The following is a 27,787-nucleotide window of genomic DNA, read 5'->3' as shown; positions in this document are numbered from 1 at the left end:
GCCCAAAGACACAATGTTGTCCTGGAAGAGGATTCCTGTAGGCAGCAGGCCAGGCCTGGAATCTCTAATATTCCCTCTCGGTTGCATTGCTCCCACTACCTCCCCTCCCTCTTGGATGCATTGCTTTCCTAGTTATAAAAGGCTTTCCAGTCATCCTGCTGGGTGCTACCTCTGCACTGTGCTGGGGGGGCGGGGACCCGCAAACCCCTCCAGCCCAGCAACCCAACTGTTGTTTGAAGACACTGACTAGGAGCATGAAATCCCTTGTCAGGCCAGGGTGAAGACCTGTCTGAGTTGATTTAACAAAGCAAGGAAACAAGTCAGTCAGTGTTATCTTGATCAGAAACATATTCAAGGAGTGATTAGCTGCCTGAACTTACACGCTAATTATTTCCCCACTGAATGGCTTTTGCACATCATTGCCCAGTTCCTGAGAGTCTTTGATTTAAATTGATAATGGAAAGCGAATAGAGCCTGATTTTGACACTTGTGCTAGAAAATGTCTGGAGATGAGCATTTGTGTGCTCACAGTAGTTAGGTTAATATTTAATATGCTGGCATCTAACAAGCTGATTAGTTTTCCTTGAATACTGTTCAACTTTATAATTACAAAAGCTTGAATCCTCCCTCACTATGCTCAGGGTAGGAGCTGAGAAACGGGGCCTGGCATCACTGTGGTCATGGCTTTACCACACTGGGACCCCAGGCACTTCACAGTCCATTCAGTATTTCTGCTGCTGAATGGCATCACAGGACTCCACGTGGGGCCTAGATGTTTCCTGTTGCCAGAGATGATAGAGCAGGCGTCTCTCTGGTTGGCTTTGAGCTGAATAGAAATGCACCCCGTGGCTGCTCAGGGGGACTTAGCCACTCTCTTGACTCAGGGAATGTATGATCTTTGCCTGCTGCTGTGAATTATCCCTGAGTGATACCAGCTTTCAGAGGTCACCAGCCTCCACTGTATAGTTCTACAGGCCAAGAGTGAAACCTGGCTACACTGAATTGTCCCTGTGTGATCCTATATACTGGGGACAGGGGGCCGTGAAAGAGGGTGGGGCACAGCATAGCTTTAGGAGACCTCCATAGATACAGCCACCTGTGGATATAGGGAGATAATTCACCGTGAAGCAGTGTCATCTGCTTTGAACTTCTGTGTGTTTTTTCTTTTTTTGACATCATGAGTCACACATGCTCAAATGACCCCAAATTTGCACCGCTCACCTTACTCTGCACCCCCGCAAGGCGCAGCATATTTCAAGACCATCTGAGTCAGGATGTGGATTTTTGAGCACTTAGAACAGTCATCCTTCAAATAGAGATTCTCATCCTATAAGCACCTGGGGAACATTGAGTAGGTGCACGGAAGCGGTGTTATCTCTGGGTACTGCATTGGAGACCGTTACTGGATCCCGTGTCCAGTTCAGGTGTCCAGACTTCAAAAAGAAGGTTGACAAATTGAAAGGGGCTCAGAAAAGAGCTACAGGAACAATGTAAGGTCTAGCAAACCAGCCTCATAGCAAGACTAAAGAAGCTAGTTTAACTGTGTGCCCAGGTGCAGTTAGCTTGAATAGAGCCCCTTCTGGGAGCCAGCCCCCGTCACTTAGAACACGGAGGGCACTGGGCAGTTAGACTAGGAGGTAGGTAGGTAATCTGATTGCATTTGGAAGGTTAGTGGGGATCACTTACACCTGTAGGGAGACTAAGGAGCTAATGGGGTAATTAACTCACCAGCTGCAGAGCTTAGAGAAGAAAGCAAGCAGTATGAAAGGTTGAACCAGGGAGTGGGAGAGAAGCCCTTTCTGTCGGCTGTTACATTGCCTATACCATAAGGTAACAAATAATAAAGATACTTGGTGATGGCACCCTGGTGGAGTGTGTGCTGTTTAATCACAGGAGGCCTTACCAGCCAGCATTTCCAGGGCTGGATGGGGAACCTGCTCACACCAACTTTTGTAGGGCTTTATTATTTGTTTTTAATTATTTCTCAATGCTTGATGTGTTCCTTAAAGCCCCAGGCCAGGAGTTGTGTGACTAGACCAAATCTCAGCTTTCACTAACTCTAAAGTGTGCTTCCAGCCCTCATGGTTGTGGAGGTAAACTTGAAAATATGACCCCTGCTGGTGTAAAAGCCAGATGGTAGATAAAACCTGCTCACAATGTATTATTTTAATATCATCAACGAGTCCTGTGGCACCTTAAAGACTAACAGACGTAGTGGAGCATGAGCTTTCGTGGGTGAATACCCACTTCGTCAGACGCATGTATTCACCCACGAAAGCTTATACTCCAGTACATCTGTTAGTCTTTAAGGTGCCACAGGACTCTGTTGCTTTTTACAGATCCAGACTAACACGGCCACCCCTCTGATATTTAATATCATCATGACTCTTAAGCCAGTCTCATGCTTGCTGCGGGTGAGTTTTGAATGCTTGGGGTTGGCAATCCTAAGGATAAGAGGTGACTTGAGCACAGTCTGTGAAAACTGTCATAAGGGGTGCACCTTGCAGGTCCAAGGCCAGGCCCTTTAAGAGTAGGGGGGCTGAGTTCAGGTGACAGGGGTCACATGGCTGCAGGTTGCAAGAAGCACCTACTTTAACAGAGACAGCCCACACTCATGGTGGGAGACCCAGGGTCAGGAAGGGTTTTCCTTCCACAGTAGCCAGGCAGGGTGACCTGCCAGGGGAAGGAGTGTACCATGTAGCTCCTGTCTCCTCTTGGCCCCAGCCAATGAGAGTGAGCTTTATGGCTTGAGCATGGATCGCCTCGCTGGTGCCAGAGCTCTCAGGGGCACCCCACAGCATTACTGTCCATAGCCACTAGGTTCCCATGGGGTCCCTTATGCAGAGGGAGTTCTCTCTTAGGAGGGATCTTAGCCTGTCAGGTAGTCGCATCCCTTCTTATAGACACTCTGGTTTTGCTATCTTATCCCGTGGGGTGCAGCATACTGTAGCTGCTGGCCAATGAATACCTGGTATGGGGGACGTAGCAGTGTGCAGTCTTCAAAGTGCGCTGGTGATCAGCTTCTCCTTGTCCTGGGTGGGGTAAAGGTTGATTTCCGCATGTCTCTTTTCCAGGGCACATTTGTAAGCAGAGCAGTGGCCAAACTGTGTTTGCTGGGTGCCTGGCAAGTGGGGCTACTGTGGGTAGAGGTTGTTTTTTATTGGTCAAGAGGCAAATTACCATAGTTTGGTCCCAGGACCCAGCTAGAAATTCTTCACAAACAGGTGATTAGAAAATGTGACACAGTCGTCCAGAGCAATTAAACTTTCCCCAGCAGTGAAATACGTTCTCTGCTCACCCCGAAGCTAAAGCTCAGAATCAAATTCCACCTTTGGAATTAACCCATCTGTAACATCCATTAAATCTGGACTCTTCTGACCAGCCATGCAAAGTAACATCTTGTATTAGTGCCATATTCATCTTGCTCTGTCAGTTTTACCCAACTCCTAAGCACTCGGTAATAGCAGCACTGTCAGGGTGTGTGTTATTCATTAGTTTTCATTCACTTGAAGAATATATCGTTGTCATAATATGGCACATTGCATTGGGAACAAACTCTTTGTGCAGGCAGGGCGTAGGGCCATTTTTCAAACCCTGCTGACTGTTAATTTGTACTTTGTTTGAAAGGAAAAGGTCTCATTTGAACTCCATTTTTTAATATCACTTTGATGGCACTTAATGGATGGCTTTGATTATTACTGTCCCTCCCAGACTTTCTGCTGGAATAAGAGTTCAGGCAACTAGGTGTCATGCAGAGTTCCATCCAGTCTGCCCACATGCTCTGTCCTGGAGGGGGGTTATTTTAGCCAACTTTATCAAAGACATTTTTTGTGACGTGCTCTCAGCACACTCCAGTGACCTTCAGTGAATGCTACGATTTAGCAGCTCCTGAGCGAATGGCCAGGGACTTCTTGAACTACTCCATCAGGCCACTGCCCTCATCTCTTTCAAAGGCCCCCCTCAAGACCCACTTCCACCAGGGCACCTACACAGGGTCCAGGGCCGGCCCACAGCATTTTGGCACCTGAGGTGGGGAGCTCAAATGATGCCCCCATGCCCTCTCGCTTGGGCCAAAACTTTGAAAGGTCTCAATTCTGCCTTCTTCCTGTTCTACTCCTTTCATGGTACTGCTCTGCTACCTACCCCAGTAAAGGAGAACTAACAACTTAAAATGCCTTGTTCAAAAATTGTAAGTAACACTTAACTTTCAAACACCTGAACAGCAAATGTAACTTTTCTTGTCTGCTTAGTAAACACTGGCATTTTTATCTGTTTGAATAATCAAAGTGGTTCTTCTCGGTTGCAAAGATTTGAACTGCTTCCTGAAGGTCCACAATCTGGGCCAGCTCATGCTCTGTTGAGATGGTTGCAAGGCGACCAGCCTCTCCTGTGTCATTGTGGAGCGTAGATGTGTTTGTATTAACTTCAGCTTGGAGAAGCTGCGTTCCCCACTGGCAACTGTTACAGGAAGTGTAGAAGTATGTGCAGAGCAACAAAAGCATTTGGGAAGAGGGTGATCATCTTATTTATGCACATATATTCCAGAAAAGCCTTTGGAGTTGATCCTGCTGAAATGTATCTTGAAAGGGCTTTCAATTCATCACCTAAATCACTCGCATCAATATCACGCATGTCATCATGTGTCAATACTCTCTCTAGTGCCCTGCATTGCTGGTGTAGGTCTTCTTCAGGTATAGTGAGGGGTTTTGGAATATCGTACAACATCCCAAATATACTGCTGTGTTCCTTGAGCTGCATGAAACGTTCTTCAGCTGACTGTATTGCACAATCTAGCACACGGTTAAATAATTCAACTTTGAATTGTTGTTTGGGGTCTCTTATGGGATTATCCCGTGCCTCATAATCAAAATGTCTTCTTCTTCAGTGACTCTTGTATTCTTGAATGGGTGGGAAAATAGCTTCAGTGTGAAGTTCCTCTGCCAACTTCTGTGCACTCTTCAGAACATTTTGAAATCCCTCATCTGATCAGTAAGACTGTAGGTCTGACTTTGCTTTGTCCAGTTGTTCCATTTGCTCCAGATATATCAAGGTCAACACCCTGGAGTCTCTTGCTTACAACATTTATTTCAAACAGTGTGTCAGGCCACAACACTAAGCCAGACAGAAATTTGAAGTTCTGTATCTTTCTGGTGATTCCATTTCCCTCTGCCACTGTTCTCCCATGAACAGTTCCTGTCATTGCATTATCCTCCATAATGGCAACTATGGCATTATCTATCGTCCCAATTTGATGTTTGATAGGCTTTATTGCCTCCACTCGACTTTCCCATCGTGTGGCACTCAGTGGTTTCAGTGTCAGATGTTCCCAGATGTTGCTTCAAAATTTGCCATCGATGAGCTGATGCAGAGAAAATGCATAGATGCTCTGAATTACATTAAAAAATGCAGCAGCCTCACAAGAAGCTGATGCTGCATCACTGACCACCAAGTTCAATGAATAAGAACTGCATGGGACAAAAAAAGCTCGAGGGTTTATCTCTCGGATCTGTGTCTGCACTCCTCTGTTCTTTCCTCCCACGTTAGCACCATTATCGTAACCCTGACCTCTCATGTCAGCTATCGCATTTCCCGTATCTTCCAGATTTTTAAGAAGCACATTTGTCATACCAGCCTCTGTAGAATCATCAATGTCAATAAATTCTAGAAAATGCTTTCTGACAGTCACCATTGCAGGGACATTTTCATTAGGTTCTGTTGTTGTTACAAAACACACCATTAAAGTAATTTGTTCTGTATGGCTGATGTCAGGTGTGCAGTCCAGAATAACAGAGTAATATCTTGCTGACTTCAGATCTGCCACAATCTTCTGTTTGACTTTTGTTGCCAGTAACTGTATGATCCCATTTTGAATTGTTTTTCCAAGGTAGTGGGGTGTGTACATTTCTTGGGTTGTGACTCTTCTTAGATGCTCCTGGAGTACAGCATCAAACTCACCCATCAGCTCCACAATTTTAAGGAAGTTTCCATTGTTTGGCACATACAGCTGATCGAAAGTGCCACACAGTGCAAGGTTTTGGGTAGCAAGCATTCTCACAATGGCAATGAGCCTTTTCAGAAAATTTTGCCAGCAAAGAGACTTTGATGCAATCTTCTCCTAATGCTGATCATCTATGGAGGCTTTTAACCTTAGTCTCATCTCAAGCTCTTTCCACCTATGGAATGCTCTCTGGTGATTTGCTACCTTCTCATGGCATGCCAGATTTCTAGCCAGATTTTTCCAGGCCTTTGTTCTTGTAGAGCCCAATGTGGCTGGAACATTAGACTGGAAGAATTTGCAATAAAAACAGTATGCAGCATTCTGGGTTTTTGAGTATGTAACTTTAGGGCCCTCGTGGCCAAGATGGAGTCTGCTCTGCAGGCAGCTCTGGCCAAGAGAAGGCACACGCAGGAATGCGGCAGGAAAAATCCCTTCCACCCCAGGGGCACCTGTTCCAAACCCCCCAGCGTGAACACACACACCTACAGGAAAAGTACAATAGATATAAGAAAGGGAAATACTTATTTACAGAGGGATGAGAGGAGAAAAACAACAAGGGGAAATATAGAGGGAGCAGTAGAACAGGGTTGCATTCAACACAAGGCCCCACAGGCCCAGTGAGTGAGGGGCCCCCCCATCCCAAGAGGAGACCAAGGCTAGACCTTTTGGGAGGGATAGTTTCCAGTCTGGGGATTCCTCCATTCCTGCTGAGTGGAAGGATCGCCTGTGTGAGAAGTTAGTCAAAAAGAAGGCTGTTTTCTCTATGCATGAATGGGATGTTGGGTGTGCACATGATGTAGAACACCATATCCAAATGTAGGACGGTTGGCCTTTTCGAGAGAAGTCAAGACGATTAGCCCCCGCTGATATTGAAGATGTGAGTCAGCACCTACAGGAACTGGTCCAAGCAGGTATCATGGAGGAATCCAGGAGCCCCTACGCATCGCCGATTGTTGTAGTGCGAAAGAAAAGTGGAAAAGGTGCGCATGTGCATCGACTATCGCACCCTGAACCGGCGGTCGATCCCTGACCAATACACAATGCCCCGGGTGGATGACGCCTTGGATGGCCTGAATGGTAGCTGTTGGTTCTCTGTCCCTGACCTCTGCAGTGGATACTATCCAGTGCCCATGGCACCAGAGGACCGGGAGAAGACAGCAGTAGGTGGCGAGGGCAGGTCTGGTTTGGACATGAAGGATGGAGTGGCAGGACTTATTTAGGGCCTCCTTTAGGAGGAGGGAAGGTGGCTCTGAGTTTGCACGGTGGGAGGAGGGGATTGTTATTAGTGGCAATGTAGATGGGGAGGCACCTCGGAGGCCATTTCACACGAGCTTGCTGTGTCCCTGTTCCTGAGGAGCACCGGGGCAAAGGCATCCTCCAACTAAGATTCTAGCCAGCACCTGTGTTTAATTTGTCTTCAGTCCAGTCTGTGGCACAGGAGCAGCATGGGAGGAGCGGGCTGGCCTGTGCAGTTTAGATTCTCTCCCGCCCCGTTTTCCTCAGGAAGCAAGTGCTTGGGTGCTACAGCACAACATGGTTCTCAGTTAGGCCTGTCACTTCAGAGCCTCTAGCAGCAGGGCGCCCAGTACCAGAGTCTGTACTGGCCTCCATGCCAGCATAATAAGGAAAAGGAGCTCTGATTAATATTGAAACAGACATTCATTGTTAGCCGCTAGAATGCTCTTCTTTGTCTTAAAGCTGGATGAGCTGGGTGTATCGTCGGGGCCAGGGGTGGCTCTAGACATTTCGCTGCCCCAAGCACGGCGGCACGCCGTGGGGGGCGTTCTGCCGGTCACCGGTCCCGCGGCTCTGGTGGACCTCCCACAGGCGTGCCTGCGGAGGGTCCGCTGGTTCCGCGGCTCCACCAAAGCCGCAGGACCAGCGGACCCTCCTCAGGCATGCCTGCGGGAGGTCCACCGGAGCCGCGGGACCAGCGGACCTGCCGCAGGCACGCCGCCGAAGGTGGCCTGCCTACCACCCTCCCGGCGACCGGCAGAGCGCCCCCCGCGGCATGCCGCCCAAGCACGCGCTTGGCGTGCTGGGGCCTGGAGCTGCCCCTGGTCGGGGCACTAGCTTCTCCTTCCCCAGCTCTGCCCCCATCAGAAACATGGCTCCTTTGAAGCACAAGATGGCTGCCCCAGAAGGGGACTAAAGTGCTGCTGATGATTACAGTACAATTCTCAATGCACAGTTGGCTCCCGATGTGTATGAGCCAAATGGGCACCATGTTCCCTCCAAACAATGCAGTCAGCAGAATTGTAGTTGACTGGTGATGTGCTTTGAATCCCCAAGTTTGTGTAGGATTTCCTGAACAAAATGCTGAAAATAAACACAGGAAACAGACTTCTGAGCAGTGACTGATCAAACAGCAGCCTCTGTTACAGCTTCCAACAATTATATATAGGTATGGGCTAGAGAACATTAGCTGCAACAATTTATTAACCTGTACTATTCCCAGGCCCCTTATGCCACTAGGAACAAGCAACTTGCCTGGGCTCCTGCATGTGCTCTGAGATAGTGATATTTGTTCAAGTCACATCCTGTAAATGCCTCACAATTGAGCTACCGAATATTCAGGAACTAAAGCAAATGATCCCAGCTGTCAGCTTCACTGGCACAATGTTCTGATAAAACACGCTTTAAATATTCTAATTATAGATCAGTGATGGGCAAATCTCATGGGGCCTGTGCACTTATCTTCGGGGGGTGGGGGTGGGGGCTGGCCACGGGTAGGAGCTTGTTAGAGTGGGGTCAGAGAGAGGGAGTGCAGGGCACCAGCATCCGAAGGGCGATCAATCTCATGTGCCCTGTGCTCGGGGGCTCTCCTGACTGAAGGTTTCTGAGGCTGTCTGGTGGAAAGAGATGTGAAGGTGGTGTCTTATTCAGCACTCCCTGCTCATATGCTGCTGCAGAGCCCCACGGCTGCCCAGGCTGTGGTGTCCCATTGACGCACTTGTCAGAGTTTGCAAAGCAGCACTCTTTTGTTTAAAACTTTGAAAGAAGCTTTCCCCAAGAAAGCACCAGTGCCAAGACCAACATGAATATCACCTGTGAACATAAGATAAATGAGACAAACACCAAGCACATAGGTGGTAATTAACCACAATATCAAGGGCTATTTCTAAATGAAAACAATAATCTTCAGACTGAAATGGCAAAAGGGTGCCTCTCAACGTATTAATCCTGCCTAATGCAGGCAACGTCTAATAAAACTCTGAGGCGACCTGCTAATTTCAGGGGGTCTGGCCGCAGAGGCATAAGGGTAATGGCACCTTCTCACCCCTTTCAGGGTGGTCTGTGCTTTGGGGCTGCTAGCAAGGAGCAGTCCCTGCACACATGACAATGGGAGGCCCCTGGTGCTCTTTTTCCCTGAAGCACCCACAATCTGCTGTACGATCTCTGGAGCAGTGGGCACATGTTCAGAAATGTCTGCCAACAACAGGAATATCTATAGAGCTGTAGCAATAGCACTGATCTAACCCAGGGAGTCCTGGAAACATGGGTCATGGAATGAGAGAAACTGGGGAAGGGAGCAGCAGCCAGTGACCTCATGGAAAAGCTCTCAGGAACTTCCCTGGCATTTTATCCTAGTTAACGGGGACCCCGCAGAGAGGAGATGGCTCTCCGAAATGTGGCTGAGAAACCAGCAAGTGCTGACTTGTGCCCTAGGCTTGCCCCTGATCTGTGACGCATCACAAGACCAGCAGGGCACAAGAAGCAACGTTCTCATCCCAGCAGCGTCTGTCAGACAGTAGCTCGTGGGATGTGTTTCAGTCACTATTGGAGGAAAACGGGGCAGGAGAGGCAGCTCTGCTGGGTTGGGACAGAGCTCCGGTGACACACAATGCCAACAGCATAGTGAGAAGCAGGTGGGGCCACTCAAACCTTTCCCAGTTGAGTGTGGTGTCCAATGGACACCCCTGGTGTGTGTGTACATGCAGCAGATGGAAGCACCCCCAGCTGTAGATGCAATGGCTTCCCATTACAGGTCCCAGCACCTGAGTAACCTCAGACTGTGCTGTGTGAGCCACGCTGCAGGAGTCTGGGCCACTCTCTGCTCTCCTGGGATCGAGAAGCAGGTGTGGCGAACGGCGCTCGGGAAGATGGTGGGACTGTGCACAGCACCTCACTGGGAAAATGGGGGCTCTGGTTAAAAGCAGTAGGACAGCAGCTGCAAATACCGCTGGGCCTGGGAGCTCTGCCTCGACCTCGCAGAGCTGCTCACTGCCACTGTCCCATCACGGGGGTTGGCTGTTTTGCTGCCTTTGCCAGACTCTCCAGCTCAGACCAGCTATTGGTTTGTTTTTCCGACACCGACAGGGCGAGCACAGCCTTGAGGGAATGGAAGCTCTGCTGCAGAAGGAGCAGCCCCTGCAGCTTCCCTGCCAGTCCAGATGGGGAACCCCCAGTGCTGTAATTTCCTTCCCGTGAGGGAGCATTTCTGGCCTGCCTGTTGTTACACATGGATGGGTTACGTTAGCACCTTTGCCACGTATCGCATGTAAGCTAGTACAACAGGCCAGCTAAGCACTGCACTCGGTAGGTTTGTAGTCTGGTAAATCTTTGTCTCTAGTGTGACTGTATCTATTTTTGTAGCCCCATTGAAGCCATGTTGTTAAAGTGGAATCTGTTCTGTTTCCACACTGGGCCCTTCTCTGCGGAAAGGGAGCAGGTTTCTGTTTGCACAGGGTAGAAGTGGACTCCAGTCCCTGTTATGATACTGTGCATGTACGTGAGAGTGCCACACCAAGCATATGCCTACTGGGATCACACCAATCCTTTGCATAAGTGGCACTGTCATGGCCAATGGGTTCTTAGCATGTTTTCTTAGCTGACTTATCCGAGGCCCCTCTGGTCCTGCTGACCTCTCAGACTGTCACAAGCTTTGCCCCATTGATGTTCCTGACATGGGCTCCGAAGCCATGCACAAGGGAGGACTATGGCAGCAGAACTCTACAGCCAAAGGGGGTTAAACATTGGTCTCAGCACTGTGAGGAGGGGCCAAGTTGGCCATCTCTGCCCTGCTCAACAAACAAAGAGCCATTGGAAAACGTGCAGAATGGTGGACTGAAGCTTTTGAAAAGCCACCATTGAGACCTACAGGGTGTGGGATTTGCGGCACAAGTCCTGAGCCTGGTTATGAGCCCTGGATTCCTGGGTCATTTAATGGCGAGGACATGCTCCATGATGTTTAACAGTGGGATCTGTGGATCTGCTTTCTCCACTCCATGATGCGCTGGAGAATTGTAGGCTATTGGTTGTCAAGTGCAACAGAGATTTTTGCATACTAAGCAGAGCAGCAGGAGATCCTGTACTGCTGTGATCCTGTCTGAGAGATGGCATTGCATTCCATTCTAATACACGTCCTAGCGACAGACACTGACATGCTGCCTGTGCGGAGCAATGAGAGCAGCGAGACAATTAGCCTGCTCTTTTAGACACACGGGTGTCTCCTATAGTGTGCAGCGGTGCTGACAACGTACGAGACTGAGAAAGCTAAGCACGGAATGTTAATGTCGGAGCAAGAGTGCAGCATGTCTCATGGCCAGGCTGTAGTGTCCACACCGATTCTGCCTTCTGGATGGAACCTGACCCTCAGATCCCTGGGCCTAGAGGTGACCGGATGAATGAATATACAGAGCTGCCAGCGAGGGCAAGGTGAGGCCCAGCTTGCAAAGAAAAAGAACAGCACTTACCAAGGCCCATGCAGCAGTAACGGTGCAGCAGTGGGTCAGATCCCACCTCTTTAGCAGCTAGTATGTAAGGCCACAAGCTCTCCTTTGCCGAGCAGAACAAGATACTTCTCTGAAGACAACAGGCAGTTATATGAACACCTCAGGGTGGCCTAACAAGCCCTTGCAAGAGGGGGCTGGGTGAGCGTGTGCAGGAGTAGGGTGTGGCTGGTTGGGAGGGGAGGGAGAAGGAAGGAAGGAGAAGAGTTTGGAGTAGGGTGCTATGTAGTTGTTTGTCCCACGTCCCGACCGATGTATGGTCGGGACGCCATTTGTCCTGATATTTTGCACTCCGGCAGCACTCCAACTTTTTTTTTTTTTTGCTTTGGCTGTGGCCCCCCCTCCCCCCATGTGTCCTGCTATTTTGTTCTTGTCATCTGGTCACCCTAGTTTGGAGGAGATATTATGTCTCCATAAGTTGCAGCTAGATTCCCAGATGTGTTGGGGTTTAATCAGAACAAAGCCCATGAGGCTGCGGCAGACCTTGTTCTGTGCCACCATCCCATTGTGCCAGGGGAAGTAGGCAGGTCACTATTCTACGGTGCCGCCAGCAGCAGGAATTAGTGTGACTCTCTCTCACCCATGTCAGACCTTTCCAATCCTAGGGGAGCAGAGCTAGCAATGGCGTGGGGGGAGGTTGTGACAGCTGTTAGCTCCATGGAGTTGAATGGAGTGTTCCAGGGGTGGGCAGATCACAGCACAGAGCCAGGGGAGATGCTCAGATTCAGGGACTGGTTACTCAGCATATCCAGAAATAGGATGCGAATGCCTCATAGCTGGACTAGCCTGGACTGGGATATTAATGGGGGATTTTCCATGCACAGGCACCTCTCCTCCTCTTCTCTCCTTGCTCTTCCTTTCACCCATGTTCCCATCCCATGCAGCCCCCAGGGAACCACTCAGTGTATCAAAGCTTCCTGTTGCTTGTTTTCCCTGCTGATGATCATAGTGTGGGCAGCATGGCTGGGGCTTGGCTGATGCAGGGCCATGGTGGGTGAGTAGCTGGGTATTGAAGTGTGTTTCCAGCCTGGCCCTTCCCCAGGAGTCTGCGCATCTCCCTCCTACCGTGAGCCACCTACGCCCCCTCCTACTCCCACTCCCACTCTGCAGTTACTGTGGATGGCCTTACTCCTTACAGCCAGGGAGAGCAGAAGAGGTTTGGATTCCTCCCCAATAAGCACTTGCTACCTCAGCCAGGTGCTGCTGCTGCCATTTTGTCAAATTATTCCTTTCCATTTTAAAATGGAAGGAATTATTAGTGCAGATGAGGGTAGAAACCTCTGAGGAATCCAGAGCTGGAGTTTGGAAATTGTCCAGCAGATTGGTTCCTTTTTAATGATGTAGGACTATAGTTCATCTATTTAATTCAAACTGGCTGACATAATATCTTTCATTTGGACTTATTACCAGCAGAGTAGTTATTCCGCTGGAAGCAGTCCTAGGGCAGGTCATTTTGTCATTATTTTAAATTTTCTCTATCTGACAAAATTGAAGGCCTTAAAAAGATTGGAGCCATTGTACAGGAGAGAGCAACAGAGAATAGGTCACATAATGTATTAAAGAATGAAAATTGATTCATTCTTTCCTCTGTTGAATAAGCAGCTGTACTTTGGTCCCTGTGATCCATGAAATAAGCTGTCAGGAAAATAGGAAATGTGCCACATCTGAACTTCACTCATTGATTCCATTCTGATCCGAGCAGAGGTGTAGTATTAAAATACAGTGTAGAGGCTGCAGAAGCAGCAGCAGGCCTCACTTGCTAGTCAGTTGTCTTGGCTACTTATTATTAAATCAGTGTTTTACAGCGCTCAGACTCATTTACTGGGGTCACCAGGTCAGAGCCAGCTAACGGGCAGAATTTCACAAAAGCAGCACTTGTTGATTTTAAATAAAATCATGGGCTACACAGGAGACTTGGGAGAAGTGATTCTAATGAGAACCACTGGCCCTTGTATCTGAGGAAACAATTTTCAGGCAATTTAGTAATTCTGACAATAATCAATTGAAGAGAGGGCTGCAGTGACTTCTAGAACGTGGGATTATTCAAGAGAGCTTGCTAGGCCAATTAGAGACTCCAGCCCTAATACTCTGCTTAATTGTAACATGATATGCAGGAAATTCCGATCACTGCCCGAAGCTACACCAAGTTCTGGTCCTTTATTAGAGGCAACACCTTCTTCCTTTGCACATCTTCCAAGTTAAAATCAATGCTGTTGAGCCGACAATAACTGGACTAACAAGATCTGGCTGCTCCCACCACTTCCTGGGGTGAATCTGTTTCATCCACAATGAAGCGTCTCTCAAATTTTCTTAAATAAACTATAAAAGTTATGCTGCCTTTGCTTTATTTGCCTCAAAATTGAGATTCATAAAGATGGATTTTTATAATTAAGGTGGAAGAGAGAAATAAGCTCCTATCTATAATTTAAAATGTTGAAATTATAGATACCCTCTGACTTCAGTTTTAAATCTCAGGAACAAACTGCTCCCCATTAGCAGCCCTAATTAAATCCATTTTTCAATGAGTCTTTGGCAAATTCCGTTTGAGCAAAGCTGCGTTAAGCTCTTGTATTTCCTCTTGCTTTGCAGCATTCTCCAGTTGAGATGAATCTGTCGGAGCCCGAGCTATAATAAGAACAAATGTAATGTCCTGGGTGGCCGGTGTGAGTCCTCACAGGAGAATTCAGAAGCATCTTGGTTCCCAGAGAGGGAACGCTTGCAGAGCACACTTTGCTGCGTCCCCCCCCTCCCGTTTTATAACAAGGAGCATGCAGCCCATGGCCTCTGTTAGTGGCAGTTGTGGCAGTGGGCACAGGGAGAGACATCTCTGAAGTAGGCAGGTGCCAGGTCATTTAGGGGTTTGTCTACACTGCAGCTGGGAGCGCATCTCCCAGCCCAGATACACAAACTCACACTAGTGCGCTAAAAACATCAGTAAGGACATTATGGCTCGTGCCAAAGCCTGCAGGAGGGTGGGCTTGAGAACTCCCATTGCCATCCGTGCTGGCAGGGGCAGGCCCATTATGATGGTCTGGAGGAGCAATGCATTCTAATCTGAGCCATTGCATCAGCACGCGCCTCCCTGTCGATCCAGCCTTGAAGGTGTGATGGTGAAACCCACAAAGAAGTCAGCTCAGGAAGCAGTGCCCAGAACAGCTGGTCAGGATTAAACCTAGCCTGTAGCGCTCCCTCATTCTGCATTCCTTGTGTGCAAAGATTAACTCACTCCCACTAACCGGTGACAGTCCCTGAGCAGCAGCCTCGTTCCTATCCTCTAGCGGCTGCATCATTCATTTACTGTAACGATTGGCTTCAACCTTCGATTTTCTCTGTGGAATATATTGGAAAGAGAGAGGCTGAACTGGAAACATTCATAAGAATGAATAATAACATGAGCTTCACAGGCTTTCACAATGAAATGATTCAACAGTCAGCCCAGTTTCTTTAATAAATATTTGGTGGTGGTTGAAGACAAGAAAGCCCGAGCCCACAGTGTGTGTAACAGCTGAAAGCTCTGAGCCTCGGTGATCTCCTTTCCTTCACTGTGTCCCGCTCAACTTTCTGACTCCTCCTTTGTCACATCTTGGAGGAAGGTTCATTGGAGACTGGATAAAAGAATTGAGGGGTCAGACCATGCCAACATCGCAGCACTGTGCAGCAACCAACTTCAAGGTTCCCAAGCCAACAGTGGGTTCAGGCCACCTCTCTCCTGCCAGCTCATGCACAGAGATCATTGCTGGCACAGATGGCTGATCCTACCACTAAGAGTTCGTTAGAAGGGGGAATGGCAGAATAATTCTTTCAGGTTAGATATAATGGGCCAAACTCTGTGCTGACTTGCGCCCCGTGGGGACAATGTTATTGCTCAAAGGATGTGTCAGAAACTGGTCTAATATTCTGCCATTTTGTCTAAACAAATGCAGCTTCTGTGCTGTTGGGGTAAAATGGCCCCTCGCAGAGTCAATGAAGTAGGAGTTGGACAATACTTATCAGACTATCGCATCCATCTCTCGGGGTGGGAAAGGGAGAGGGGGTGGGGTGTGAGACCAGGCTCAATATCTATCTAACCTGTGTACTGCCTGTACTGCAGTATGGGCTGGAAACCTGGATCCTCCTGCAGGCAGATGTGCAGCAGATAGAGGCATTCCATGTGTGCTGTCAGTGCCGGGCCCCTGAACATAAGTGGTGTGACTGTGTGAAACGTCATAATCTCACCGAGTTCTGACCTTCCTCCAGTCACTTGCTACACTCGGAAGCTGTCTTACATGCTCTTCAGCCATGTCACCAGGGTGGATAAAAGCACCCCAGCACGTTGTGCTGTCAAACTGTCCATCGACGTGCAAAAGAGACACTCCTTGATCCTGCTGTGTGTTGGTCCAGGGGCCCCCAAGAGATTTGTGGATTCACAGGACTGACTCGCTCTGTGATGCCTGGTACAATGCTATCGGCTGTGGTCTCTCTGGCTGGCGCAATGGTCCTCAGTGGGCTACATGTGTTTGATGACGGGATTGTGGGGGAGGTTCCAGGGACTTCTCTAGTGCCTTATCTCCTTCTCTTTTGTCTGACTGTAGGCGTGGGCAATTTATAATCCTTTATGCAGAATGAACTCCACTGCCAGGGAAAACCGCCTTGGTTGTTAGGCCTTTGCTACAGCACCAATGAAAGGAACTGTTCATTGTGGTTTGACATACACCACAGAGCAGGTTGGAATTCAGTGGAAGAGAGTTCAGAGAGCCAGCTATCAATGTGCTCAGTCCTCTAAGGGGAGAGAGTGACATCTGTCTGTACTCATGATTAAAGGAACCATTAATGTCTCTTTTAAGGTCCCCCTGATACAGTAAAAAGCAGGAGATATGGTTTCCTCTCTTTGGAATTCACAGGAATTGTGTCACTTGCCTTTCCTGCCTGGGCTATTGAAGTCAGCTTTGTGAACTTTCATGTTTAAAACTGCACAAGTTATGTTCTAGCACAAGCCCTGCCCCGAGGTGCATGCTGCTGCCACAAAGGGGAAAAAGGGTCTGACAGCTGAGCTGAGCTGAGTTACGTTGGCTAGAAATGAGAGCTGTTAGGTTGCGTTGCTGTGTGCAAGTGAAGTCGCTTGACAAGAGAAGATGTCTCCTTTTGGGGGATGGTGAATTCACCTCAAAGACAGGGACTTCTGAATTTCATTTCACTTTGTGATCTCATCACTTCCAGCTGCTTTCATACATTAAAGTGATGCGGCCCTGGGCTTGGGACCTCATTCATCCTGCCATGCCTGACTCGTAACAGCTTTATTTTGGGCCCTGCATGTCTGCAGTGGGATCAGAACAACACACAGTTTTGTGTGGAGTTTAAAAGAGGTTGTAGCTAGCGGGGGTTGGCATGGCTTCCTTGGCCTGGGGCTGAGTGTTCCTGAGTGAGCCATCAGCTCCCGTGGGATGGGAGCGGAGAATGGCAATTGTCTGGTTCTAAAACCCTCTCCGCCCGGGTCTGGGGAAAGCTCCCTCAATACAACCATGTCTCCACACAGAGTCTGCCTGGATCTGATCCAGGCATAGACAGGAGAGATCTCACAGCGAAGGTGGCAATGTGGCTAGCTCCTGCATGCCAGGGCCTGCTGCTCTCCTAGGGGCGTCCCTTTGTCAACACTCTCCCTCAGCTGCTACCACTGGTTTAACAGGACAAAGCTGGACAAAGTGACAGTGGTGGCAGCCCCAGGTTAGCCTCAGAGAACTGATGGGAGTTTGGGGGGTTCAGGCGCTCACTGGGACGTTAGGAATGCACTGTCTAACTTGGCCCAGTACAGTGCTTATGACTGGGATTGTCCTCCTGCATGTTTCCAAGTCCAAATTATTTTCTTCTTCATTAATATATTGAATTAAACAATCAGGTACACCCAGCCCAGCCAAACACACCTGCTGTCACTCAGCCCATCGGCTCTGCCAAGTACTCATGGGCTGTCACCCAGCCTAGCCTGTTGTCTCTGCTGTTGGATTTGCATTTACCCATTTGGGCCTCATTCCAAGGATGCTCACATGCCAAGTCCATGGGGAATAAACAGGCAGTTTCTTTTGCTGCTTTCTGGTGCGGCCATGTGGGTGATAACACAGAACGAGGGCCATGCTGGCTCTGGGGCTACCGCTGTGGAAGTATTTGAACATTCAGACATGTTCTGGTTTGCAGGCTTCCTCTGAGCTCAGCTGCTACCTGTCTGTTGTTCCCATTAGTCAAATCTGGGTAAAATCTGTTTCAGTGGGAGCATTGCTTAAAATTCCTGCTCTTGATTCATCAAAATGTGTTTATTTTTAAACAGTAAAGGAACATCCCCGTGGCTGTGCGAGATACACAAGGCCGGGTCAGAGTGAGCATCCCCTAAACATTCCCATTGCGCTTCTCCAGGGGAGACGGAACGAAAGAGTCCAGAAGGGCCTGGCTGGAGCTTCAGGCATAGCTTATGGTGCCAGCAGTAGAAATGTTACCTTGGCTTGCAAAGTGACCTGAAATAATTCTGAGAGAGGAATTTGAGACCCAACAGTGGCTTCTTCCAGAGCCACTTCTCTCTCTATGGGCACTGTGCACTGTGGGCTAGAATCATCCCTGGTGTAAGCCCACTGTAGTCAATGAAATGCCACCAGCCATGCCTATGCTGGAGCTCTCCATGGGGCTGCCCTGTAGTTCTGTCCTCATGAGCACTTCTGAGGTGGTGTTTGAAGCTATTCACTCTGGACAGGGCTGGCAGCCCTCCAGGTTATTAAACGTGCAGTTTGCAGTCGGTATGATCAGGCACTTGTCCCCTGTCCTCTATTGTGCCTGGAGTGTGGCACCAGAAATCTCACTTTCCCAAGTGCTTGATGCGTTTGTCAGTCCCTGGAGCAATCTGCCTTTTGCCTCAGTGGGTTCACTGCGCCAGGCCCCTGGCCTTTGACAAGGCTGCTGTGAGCACAGAGAGGTTCCAAGAAACACCCTGTAAAAGGTGCTTGTGATTGCAGAGCTCCCAGAATCTCCATTGCTGGGTCTGCCATCACCTAAGGACTGCTGAGCCGGGCTCCGAACTGTGCTGTTAAATCAAATCCATCTAAGAAGAAGACCCAGCTGGATGAGCTGCCTGTTCTCATCCAGGAGCCATATGGAATGAAACACTTCCCCTGTTCACAACACACTGGCTGGTGCTAATTCAAATCTCCATTCCTGAATGCTCTCCATGTGTGCCAAGGGAAACCCGTCTACAGCAATGGTACCCCCTTTGGCTGTGATCATATCTGCTCTCACAGGCTGACCAAGGCTGGGCTGTATCAGGGCTTGGTGAGAGAACGTCATAAGCCATGGAAGTGTGGTCAGTAACACAGTGCTCTCAACAGTCTATGGATTGGAGAATACCCATTGGTGGAGCTGCCTCAGTATCTGTTCCTATTTACACTGCCCTTTATGGCCTTTCACCACTCCTGCCTTCCCATCAGCTACATCAGAAGGCTCAGTTCTTCCCCTCCTTCCTTCTCAGCCGCGGGGGCCGCTGCTATGCGATCCGGGCACTAAGAGCACGTGAGGGCCCAGTGCCACCACAAGGCTCAGTATCCTGGGTTCTTTCCCCTTCAATCAACAAAATTCTCTTTTCTTTCCTTCTCTTCCCCTCCTGTTAATGGTTAATGGTTGTTCTCCTGTTTACTCTGGGACCTGAGCTGTTTGGATTCTGTCTGTACCATAATTATGCATTCATCAGAGCATAATTGTGTTGTGTAAAGTGATGCTTGGAACTTAACTGTGCTTAGGTGCTGGGCCAGGCCAGAGCGCCCGAGTGCTGCGTAGTGTTGCAGTGAGCCGTGCCTGTCTGGTTTTAACAGAGCACCAGAACCCAGTCCTGTGTTTGAGGCTGTGAGTGTGACAGCATCTCCTGTGGCCTGAGCGCTGGACAGCAGACAGTTCTGATCTTGACTCAACTCCTGATCATTGTGTGAACTTGGGCAGGTCACTTCATCTTTTGGGGCCTCAGTTTTCATTCTGTACCATGGGTATAAGGCCTCCTTCCCAGTGTCATGAAAGCTCAACGAGCCCATTCCCATTCTCCCACTGGGTGACATTGAGGAATGAATAACAATAGTGTCTCTGCCAGGTGTGAGAGCAGGCGTGGCCCAGGTTGCTCTAGGATAGCTCCACGCACCCTGGGAATCCTTCACTTGGAAAGCTACAGCCTGTTCAGCCTTCTCAGGAGTGTGACAGTCACAGGGTGTTGAATATCCCCTGTAACAATCTTTGTCCTGCAACCGTTCCCAGCACAGCTTAATAGATTCCAAGGCCAGAAAGGACCAGTGTTTCTGACCTCCGATAGTACAGGACAGAGATGGGCTAAACTAGAGCAGATCTTCTCAAAAACCGTCCCATCTTGATTTAAAAATTGACAGTGACAGACTCCACCACGACCCTTGGCAAGTTGTTCCAAGGGTTAATTACCCTCACTGTTAAATGTTTGCACCTTATTTAATTTCTGAATTTGTCTAGCTTCAGAGTCCAGCCATTGGATCTTGTTATACCTTTGTCTGCTAGACTGAAGAGCCCACTATTCAATATATGTTCCCCATCTATGTACTCACAGACTGATCAAATCACCCCTTAACTTCTCTTTGATTGAGCTCCTTGAGCCTATCACTATAAGGCACGTTTTCCAATTCTCCAGTCATTCTCATGCCTCTTCTTTGAACTCTCTCCAATTTATCAACAACATTCTTGAATTGTGCACACTAGATCTGGACTCAGCATGCCAGCAGCGGTTGCGCCAGTGCCAAATACAAAGAGGTAAAATAATCTTTCTATAGCTGAACTGCTTGGTAATAGTGACCATAATGTAATAACATTTAACATCCCTGTGGTGGGGGTCGGGAACACCAAAGCAGCTCACTACGGTAGCATTTAAGCCCATCCCATCCCTCCCCATCGGATTCAGCTGGTCACCACTTCACGGTCCCCAGCCCTGCCTCATGCTGCCCAGCCTGCCACCCAGCACCGCTGCCCCCTCGCTGCTCAGCCTGGAGCTCCCCCACCCCCACTGCCCAGCCTGCTGCCCGACCCCCACCCCCCACTGCCCAGCCTGCTGCCCGACCCCCACCCCCACTGCCCAGCCTGCTGCCCGACCCCCACCCCCCACTGCCCTGCCTGCTGCCCGACCCCCACCCCCACTGCCCTGCCTTCTCATCCCATCCCATCACCAGAAGATGCACAAGTTCTTGTATTTGTGGCCTATGTGCTTAAATATCAGTTACACTCCCCCCCCACAGTCTTTTTTGATACAGCCTCATTTATTCTTCATTTTGTTTTCCATACTTCTAAATAGAAAACAGCCATTGCAGGCAAGACGAATCAATACTGTGTTCCCTAATTCATCCTAATTCTCACTACGTCATAGTAGCTACTGAGCTTTTCATCTGGGGTCTTTTTAGTGGGATTTGTTTCTTTGAAGAATGTGATATTTCATTATGGCAGTGCCAAGCTAACATAGTTAATAATTAATATCGGCACAGGTCATTTCTACTGACATTATTGTTCTTTCAAGTCACTTTCACACCCACAAGAGACATGTTCCTAGTACGGAACAAAGAGATCTTTGGGATTAATGCCCCATTGCTTAGATAGAAGAAACGTTCCATTATACGCGTTAGAGCTAAGCATGCTCAGCAGTACAGAGTGCATCAGCCTCCCCATGGCCCTGCCAGCACTCTCCCTACCTGGCTACTGGAGATACAGGGGAGAGCCCGGCTCGGCCCAGCCCGGCTCGGCCCAGCCCGGATCGGCACGGGAGAGCTCGGCCCGGATTGGCACGGGAGAGCTCGGCCCAGCCCGGATCGGCACGGGAGAGCTCGGCCTGCATCAGCACAGGAGAGCCCAGCCCGGATCGGCACGGGAGAGCTCGGCCCGGATCGGCACGGGAGAGCTCGGCCCAGCCCGGATCGGCACGGGAGAGCCCAGCTTGGATCGGCACGGGAGAGCCCAGCCCGGATCGGCACGGGAGAGCTCAGCCCAGCCCGGATCGGCACGGGAGGACCCAGCCCGGATCGGCACGGGAGAGCCCAGCCCGGATCGGCACGGGAGAGCCCGGCCCAGCCCGGATCAGCACGGGAGAGCTCGGCCCAGCCCGAATTGGCACGGGAGAGCTCGGCCCAGCCCGGATCGGCACGGGAGAGCCCAGCCCGGATCGGCACGGGAGAGCCCAGCCCGGATCGGATCGGCACGGGAGAGCTCGGCCCAGCCCGGATCGGCACGGGAGAGCTCAGCCCAGTCCAGATCGGCATGGGAGAGCCCAGCCTGGATCGGCACGGGAGAGCCCAGCCCGGATCAGCACGGGAGAGCTCGGCCCAGCCCGGATTGGCACGGGAGAGCCCAGCCCGGATCGGCACGGGAGAGCTCGGCCCAGCCCGGATCGGCACGGGAGAGCCCGGCCCAGCTCAGAGCAGTAGGGAAGAGGTCAGCTAAAGTAGCCGTGTGGCATATACGTTCAGCCAGTTCTATACTATACTCCTGTCAGCCTGACATTGATCTTGGGCAAAATAATGGATCAGCCGACCTGGGATTCGGTTAATAAAGACTAAAAGGAGGGCAATATAATTAATGCCAATCAACAGGGGCTTATGGAAAATAGATCCTGTCAAGCTAACTTGATATATTTTTTTAACGAGATTACAGGTTTGTTTGATAAAGGTAACAGGGTTGATGTAATAGATTTCTGTAAGGCATCTGACATAACAAACTAGAACAATATAAAACGAACATGGCAAACCTTCAATGGATTAAAAGTTGGCTAACGGCTAGGTCTCGAAATGTAACTGTACGTGGGGAATCATCCTTGAGAGGGTGTGTTTCTAGTTGCCTGCAAATTCCACCTTGCTGTCTGTGGATGCAACTCCATAGAGTTCAGTGGGGGCTGTGCTAGCACTGAACACAGCCCTGCAGAATAGGTTTATTTAAACTTCCAAGGTCTGCAAAATCTTGATGAAAATCTCACTGGAACAAGCTTTCCCTTGAGATTCCTGGGACTTCCTGACTACAGTCATGGCAGAAATCTGGAGTCCCAGGATCATTCCTTCAGAGTCTTCCAGCACGTTAGTCTTCAATGTGAGCAGAAGGCGCAGTGAGCTGGAGATGAGGCGAGCCACTTCCCCTGCATTCTAGGGACCTGCAGGCTGGATTCAAGCTCTGAAGTTCAGCCTATCACTATGGAAAATTACAGGGGAGAAGCTGTCCAGAGGTTTTCACACCCCAGGAAGTTTTATGTTGAGCTTGAAAGCTGGACAGATCTTCTGACTGGTCCTTATTGGCCTGTCCCTGCTTCAGTCTCTATAAACATTTAGAAATGAGCAGGACCCTTGACAAGTTCTGGCAGCCCCAGAAAAAGGAATGAGGCAAAAACTTCCAGCCTTAGTGTGGCTACTGAGGCTTATCAAAGAAACTGCTAAAAGATAAAGAAACAAGGTTAAAGAGAGACTTTGATGGAGCGTTTGGCTTCGGGGAATAGCGTTTATCAGCATTTCTAAGAGAACAGAATAAATTTGCATGTGCCTGACTTTGTAGGTTGACTCTTATATTTATATATGTGAACGTGTGTGTGTTTGCTTCTGAACTGAGAAGTGAAGGGAAAGCAACATTTTAGCTAGAGCCATTTCAGCAGCTGCCATTCTGAGAGTGCCCCATATTTATACCGCACTTGGGAAACTTACTTCATTTGCCTTCTATCCTCCTCAAGCCGCAAAAATGCTTTTTTCCTTTAACGCCTTCAGTGGCCCCAGAAAATGCAACGTGTCACCAGTGAAGAAGGATGTAACTTTGTCATTACAAATCTAGGGATAAACTTGTGTGTTACCAATGAATGAGATAGTGCTGACCTGATGATTTTGTAATTCTGTGAACATGTTAATGACTGATATTGCTATAGCTGGTTACAGCAATGGACTGAGAAGCAGGAGATCTTGTGTCTATTCCTGGTTGTGCCACTGAATTCTTTGTTATTATGGGATCTTGGGAAAGTCACTTGACCTCTCTGTGCTTCTCTTTCCACAGCTGTAAAATGGGGATAATGGATGATATCGGGAAGTATCGTGTGTTACACACCTGAACTCAAGTTTGAAAGCAGCCGGAGACCCTTGGATGGAAGGTATGAACATTTTTGTTACAGCGGAGTGGGTAGCGATGCCTATACTTCAGGTTGCACAAATGTTTTCATTTGGATTTTTTTTTCCAGTTGTTTTAAACTTAGTCAGGCTTTTGCCTTTTAGACTGAAATTTTCCATGTTTGTTCCCTAGGTGCAAATGTTTTTGGAAAATTTGAGCAAAAACGGTGCAGCCATTTTTGACAAGAAGGAGAGTTGGAAATAATACTTTAAAAAAGCAAAAAGCAAAACCATTTTATCATTTAAAAGAAAATTAACACTTGACATTCCATACCAATAACAAAAAAACAAAACCAAAAAACTTCCAAACAACCACATTAAACGAACATTAAAGTCTGTGTAGTGAGGCAACCAAAAGTCTGAAGTTGCCCATCTGTGACTTTAACTCTGTCTCCTGGTACACGTGCATTACCACACAGCCTTGTCAGCACAGTTTGTTTTATCTGCAGGACCCTGCTTCATTCTCGTCCAGCCTCAGGTTTTCCTGGAAGTCTCCTATCCAAGAACCTAGTAGGTCAGACTCTTATCTTATCTTATGAGATCATGGCCAAATGGAGCATTGCATTATGTGTACTTGTGTAAAAAATCATATCCACAACACATGGGCAGCACACTTATTAGCTAACTGTACACAGGTACATGAATTCAACACAAAAGTCAAAAAAGACAAGTGCAAAGTACTTCACTTAGGAAGGAAAAATCAAATGTACAGCTACATAATGGGGAATAACTGTCTAGGTGGTAGTACTGCTGAAAAGGATCCGGAGCTTATAGTGGATCACAAACTGAATATGAGTCGCCAGTGTGACACAGTTGCGAAAAAGGCTAATGTGATTTTGAGGTGTATTAACAGGAGTGTTTTATGTAAGACATAGGAGGCACTTGTCCTGCTCTACTCAGCACTGGTGAGGCCTCAGCTGGAGCACTGTGTCCAGTTCTGGGAATCACACTTGGGGAAAGATGTGGACAAATTGGAGAGACTCAGAGGAGAGCAATAAAAATGATAAAAGATTTTAAAAACCTGACCTACGAGGAAAGGTTGAAAAAACTGAGCATGTTTAATCTTGAGAAAAGAAGACTAAGGGGTGACATTGTTTCAGTCTTCCAATCTGTTAAGGGCTGCATGTTAAATAAAGGTTCATCTTCACTATCAAGCCAATAAGGTGAACTGATATTGGCATCTGGCAGATTCCATTCCGTATAGGAAAACGGTACACTTGTTTGTGTGTGTACACAACCATGCACATTCCTCAAATTGCTGAGTAGGAATCTACCTCAGACTCTTCAAACTATGTTTTCAGTTAGCAAGACTGAATAATTAGTACATTCATGATTTACTAAAGAAAGGTTCTTGCCTACAAATAATTGCTGCATCTGTTCCATATGCAGTTTGTATCAATCTGGTGTAATGTCTGATTGGGATGGATTTTGTTCCCAAGATCCCATTGATGCTGCTAGTCAGTTAGTGGTGCTTCAGTTCATGCCCTGTTTGGCGTATGCTACAGCCTCTTCCTGGACATCTGATTAAAAAGTGAACATTTAATTTTATAGAAATTAATTGTGTTGGCAAAATGGTTTGGAAATGCTCTGAAGATTGTTCTCCTATCAACGTGACAGATTAAGGTATTGCCATAAAGTGAATTTTGTTGACAAAATAATTTCAGGGTGTTGATAAAATGCATTTTGTCTTCAGAGTGGAAAGCATCAGACTGACAAATACTATTGTCCTTAGAAGTGTTTTCGTCAACTGTCAATCAATTCTTCCCTTTTTAAGGTAGCCAATGATAGTTCTTCATATCTGAAAAAGCCTCAGCAAAAGATAACGGAAGACTTTGAAGGACAAAACAATTAAACTTTGATTTGTTGCTTTCAAATTGAAAATAGCTTTGTTACTTTGAAGACAATGATTGGTTGCCTGCAAAGTGGAAACAGGTGGCTAAGCTGTTTGATTCAGATTTGACATGCTTTGTAGTGATGAGAGGTTGAATTCTGAGTGAGGTTTCTTGGCACAGCTGTTTATATGAAAACTTATTGTTCAAATATTTGAAAATGATGTAGACTTTTAAAACCACTTTCCTGCAAACATTTCGAGCTAGTTAAATACTTGTGAAAGTTTTTTATTTCTTCATTCTCTTGTGAGGTTTTGAAAACAACAGAATTTAGGTCCTGTGAGCTTCCCACTTAAGGGCAGATAGTACTGACATAGGAGCAAAGCCATTGCCGGCAGTGAGGATCCAAGGATGGGCGGTTCAGAGGGAACTGCAGCAGCTGCCCTGCCATGCCCCGTGACACAACAGGAGAGGAGAGAAGAGCACTCTGGGGTTCAGTGGCTCTGTAGCTGACCTTTGAGTAACAGCAGATTTGTCACAGGCTATTAGTCCGCCTGCCACACTGGCCTCTTGGCACAGAGCTCATGGCAGTCCAGCCATAGTTTGCGGGCTGAGTGGGCTAAGGATTTGGCCCATATTGTGAAGTCCCATCACTGCCAGATGTGGCAAGGAGGAGAGCTCACTGGGCATGAGGGCTACGGATGGGCAGCACAGCTGGGTGTCTAGACAACAGGGACGTGCAGACAGTGGTAGCAAATTACAGCTGTAGTCAAGATATTTGGTCCTGTTTGCGTGGCAATAAGAATTATTTTAATTTGAAAACAGTTTGTTTCCATGGTTCCTCCTCTAATTAAGTGATGTATCAAACTGCTCTTAAGAACAGCCATACTGGGTCCATCTAGCCCAATATCCTGTTTGTCAACAGCGGCCAATGGCAGGTACTTCACAGGGAATGAACAGAACAGGCAATTGTCAAGTGATCCATCCCCAGTCGCCCATTCCCAGCCTCTGGCAGGTGAAATCTGTGTCTTGTGGACATACTTCCGCCACTGCGGCAGAGATTGGGGTTTCATCTCACCCAGCTCTAGAAACTGAATATTCTCCTAGTGAAAGGTACCAGGCGGACCAGCCTGAGGACCCCGGCTAGCTGTAGAACAGGGAAGGGGACGTATTGTGGCAGCACAAGCGTCTCCTGCATGCTGCTTTCTGGAGACCCCACTGTGAGGGATAAGAAGGGAATTCAGCTTCAGCAGCCTTTTGAATTCTTCCCTCTGTGCTGAGACCACCACCAGCGGCTGTGAAGAGAATTATGCTGAGGGTTCCTGTGCACTGGGAAATGCATCTTGTTTCACACAGGTGCTGAGCTGCCAGTGAAGGGTCAGAGCTTTGGGTCACTGCTAACCAAGGCTGGATTTCAGGTGATGACCTGCTGACCACAGCTCCTGTAAGAAACCACTCAGTGAAAGCTGGCTCAGGATCCCATGCACAGAGCCACTGGTGCTACAAAAATAATAATAATGGCTCTCTGTCCTTGCAGCAATTCCCGGAGCCACCCAGTCCCTTTATCAGGCCCACTTGAAACCCAGAAAAGCAGTTGTGAGCTAGGTGAGATTTTTAAAAAAAAATCCTGGGACCAAATTCCTCCTTGGTGTAGCTCTGGTGAAAGCAGGGTCCAATGGAGCTAAACCCATTTAATCCTTGGAGAAAGAACCTCTTGGGGTCTCCAGCCACCCTGCTGCCTTCGGGGAGGGTAACATGCTGTTGTTTTCACTGAATCCCCCTAATTTCTTACCTAGATTCCCAGAGTTCCACAGATTCTTGCCTCTCCCCCCCCCCCAGCTTTGATAGCCTGGCATCAAGCATTTCCAGTTCTGCAGATACCCATCCTGGGTATGAACGGGGCTCAGTTCGCATTCCAGGGAAGCCCGAACCAATGGAGATCTTGTTGTGACACAGTAATTGTGCTTTATTCCTGTTTTGTGGTAGTGGCTCAGCTAATCACGTTAAAGGCTAAATGACCTTGTTAGAACAGCTACTCCTAATCCAATGAAAGTGAAGCTCCTAGAAGTCACTGGAATGACACTTAGCATAATATTT

General features: G+C 48.3%; 1 long non-coding RNA gene across 3 annotated transcripts in view; it reads left to right on the top strand.

Annotated features, from left to right (window-relative positions):
* LOC120374127 overlaps positions 1-24,131 on the top strand; it is a 50,041-nt gene extending 25,910 nt beyond the window's left edge. For all 3 annotated transcript variants that reach the window (XR_005585891.1, XR_005585890.1, XR_005585889.1), the window contains 2 exons: positions 23,752-23,845; positions 23,995-24,131. This is a non-coding gene — a long non-coding RNA (uncharacterized LOC120374127). The remainder of the gene's footprint in view (positions 1-23,751; positions 23,846-23,994) is intronic.
* Positions 24,132-27,787: the final 3,656 nt, after the last annotated feature.

This window comes from Mauremys reevesii, linkage group 10, assembly GCF_016161935.1.
Source record: "Mauremys reevesii isolate NIE-2019 linkage group 10, ASM1616193v1, whole genome shotgun sequence".
NCBI lineage: Eukaryota > Metazoa > Chordata > Testudines > Geoemydidae > Mauremys > Mauremys reevesii.
The sequence above is the reverse complement of the archived record's forward strand: the minus strand, read 5'-3'. Positions and strand labels throughout refer to the sequence as shown.